Raw genomic sequence first — 3,514 nt, 5'->3', positions numbered from 1 at the left:
ATACTCAACCTTATACACACCAAAAGAAGAATATCAAACAACTCACTAGTCAAATTTCAATAAGGTTTTCTGAAAACATATAAATATAAATATTTATTATAATTCTATTTGGATTTTAGTACTTTAGTGAGTTGTATTACAATTAATGTTTATATATATATATATATATATATATATATATATATATATATATATATATATATATATATATATATATATATATATATATATATATATCGGGTCCGGTTTCGTTGAGGACTCGTGAAGACACCTTAAAATAATTGAAAAAAATGTAAAAAAATACAATTCATAAAATCGAGCATAATATTATATCTGGGAGAAAAAAATTGGATTTTTTTTTGTATCATTAAAATTGAATCATGGATCATAAAAATTGAATCATTGATCGTAAAAATGATCCATGCTTCAATTTTAATGATACAATTTTTTTCCAATTTTTTCTCCCGGATATAATACTATGCTCGATTTTATGATTTGTCTTTTTTTTTTTAATTTAATTTTGTTAAGGTGTTCTCACGAATCCTCACTTTAAAAAGAGTCATCACCCGATATATATAATAAATTCATTAGTTACTATAAAGTCATATATAAACTAAAGTTAAAAGTTTCATATTTATTTATCCTAATATAAAAAATTATATTTTCTTGCATATCAACCAAATGAAAAGAGAACCATCCAACATAAGGTTGACTCCTTTGCAAATGAGAAATTATGGTTGAACATGTATAGTATCAACTTAATTTCCCTAACTCGTGTGTCGTCCAACTATACTTGGTACAAAAAAAATTCTATCAGTATCGTATCAAGTATACTTGGTACCAATAAGATTGACTACCAATAAGTTTGGTGGTACAAATTGGTAATGTTATATACCAACTATTTTAATTTTTATTGTAAGATTTAAAGATAAGCAAAGAAATCAGATAATGTTCACATACAGTAAACAAAATTAATTACATAGTTTTTTTTTTTTTTTTTTTTTTTTTTTTAATTTACTAAAGAGTTCTACTGAAATAACACTAAAATAACGTTTTAATTTTTTTAATTGAATGTGATAATTACTATTGACTAATGCAACTAAATGACTTACATCATGCTCTTAAAATACACGACATTAAATGAAATTGGAACGAAACTGAAATTCGAATCCGTGTTCATGTAATGTTTGCGTCAAGTTTAAAAAACACGATGTTGTGTCGTGTCGTGTTCATGTTCAAAATTAGGCACACCATTGACACGATTTAACATTTATTTGTTGTGTTCTTAATTATTAAATATTAATTAAATAAAATAATTGTTATGTGATGTCGTCTTTGTCGTGTCATGTCGTGTTTGTTGTTTTTAAATTGGTTCATTTTTGTGTTAATAAAAAAAAACATGACATCGTGTCATGTTGTGTTCGTGTTACATGAAACATTATCGTGTCGTGTCGTGTCAAACAAAAATACAACACTATGGCTTCATTTGAGACCCCATCTATACACACTAAGCACAATTGACGATTAAAATATATGATTATGTTGATATATATATATATATATATATATATATATATATATATATATATATATATATATATATATATATATATATATATATATATAGAGAGAGAGAGAGAGAGAGAAATAGCCAGTTGTTTCTTACATATATTGTGTGATAGAATGCACTAATAAGAATTTAGTAAAAATTAAATTATTATTTAACCAAATAATGATAGATATTAAATGATTTTTATAATTATATGTATATCAAATGACATCTATAATTATAATTTTTTTTTATGGAAACTAGTTAAATTCTTCATTAATATCAATAATAATATTTTTTCAGAATGAATTCGCATCTAGTTTTCTACCTCCATTATTATTTAATCAAAGCTGCCTAGAACATGGAGAACGAAAGTGTATTCTAGTAGAATAAGAGTTTATTCTAGAAAAATGAGAGTATATTCTAACAGAATAAGAGTGTATTCTAGTATAATACACTCTCGTTCTTCATATTCAATGCAACTTTGTTGTATTTTAAGTGAATAAGTCAATAAACAAAACACAAACCCATACATGAAAACCTAGAAACGAATTCAATATAAGAGATTGTTATTTCTAGCATCAATAACAAATTTAATTAGTTTCCATAAAAAAGAGAATTATAATTATGGATATCATTTAATATACATAAAATTATTGAAATCATTTAATATCTATATTTATTTAATAAATAATTATTTAATTATACTAAATTCTTATTGGTGCATTCTATCACATAATAAATGTAAGAAACACATGAACCTAGCCCTATACATACATATATATATATATATATATATATATATATATATATATATATATATATATATATATATATATATATATAAAGAGAGAGAGAGAGAGAGAGAGGCAGGCTCAAAATTTTCTAACAACTATTGTGTGTATGAATGCACGAATAACAAATTAGTAAATATTAAATAATTAATTACATCAAATAAGGGTGTTTTTCGGCTTTTTGTATTTACAATTAATGAGGTCATTTAATTTAATCCTACAATTAAGGAAAGAAAATCAATATTTTAAAACCCTAAAAATAACCCCTTTCGTTCATTTGCATCAACAGAACATTGACTTCTTCCTCCAGCAACTCTTTCTTCCTCAAACAACTCTACCCTTCGACGACAGAAACATTCCATCGATGCCTCCTCTCCAGCAACGCCTCCCCCTCCTGATTTCGTTGATGACCTTTATCTCATTCTAGGATTTATTCAGAAAAGTTTAGTGTTTATGTTTCTTTACCGGGGTAATTTTTATATCACAGACTTCAAAATTTTCTTCTTTTTTCTAATTGCTATTTGTAAATAATGCACCATTTCAATTTTGATCAGGGAACAATTCCATTGTTTATTTACTTGCAAGTATTTAATTATTTTCTTTCAATGTTGAGCAGTGCATTTTGATCTTTTGAATATTTGATATTTATGATTTGTGAGTTAATGTATTTACTATATCAGTAGTATGTTAGAATTGTGTATGTGGTTGTATTCAAAGATTTGTTTATTATTTGGAATAGTATTTTAGTTTTGCACACCAAGTGTTTGATGAATTGTCCAACTCAACCAACATTCTTGAGATTTTGCATAATTTTTCTGCCTTCTAAATGTTCGATGAAATGCCTATATATAAGACTTCATCTTTTTTCATTGCAGTTTTAGGATTACATTCTATTGGAAACAGATTACAATTCTTTAATATCAACTACATTTTGTCAGAATTTATACTTTTTATTCTCTAATACATTCTTTCAGAATTTATAGTTTCTACTACATTCGGTCAGAATTTATTATTTTTTGTAATGCCTAGATCCAAGTATGTATTTAAATCACTATTTATTCAAATTATAAGAGCAACTCGACGAGTTGGAAGCCCCAAACTCGTCGAGTATAAATCATATGGGCCGCATGATTTAAGTAATCTACTCGACGAGTTGAGAGGCCTCAACTCA

The sequence above is a fragment of the Lactuca sativa genome, chromosome 3 (genome assembly GCF_002870075.4).
Source record: "Lactuca sativa cultivar Salinas chromosome 3, Lsat_Salinas_v11, whole genome shotgun sequence".
Classification (NCBI taxonomy): domain Eukaryota; kingdom Viridiplantae; phylum Streptophyta; class Magnoliopsida; order Asterales; family Asteraceae; genus Lactuca; species Lactuca sativa.
The sequence above is the reverse complement of the archived record's forward strand: the minus strand, read 5'-3'. Positions refer to the sequence as shown.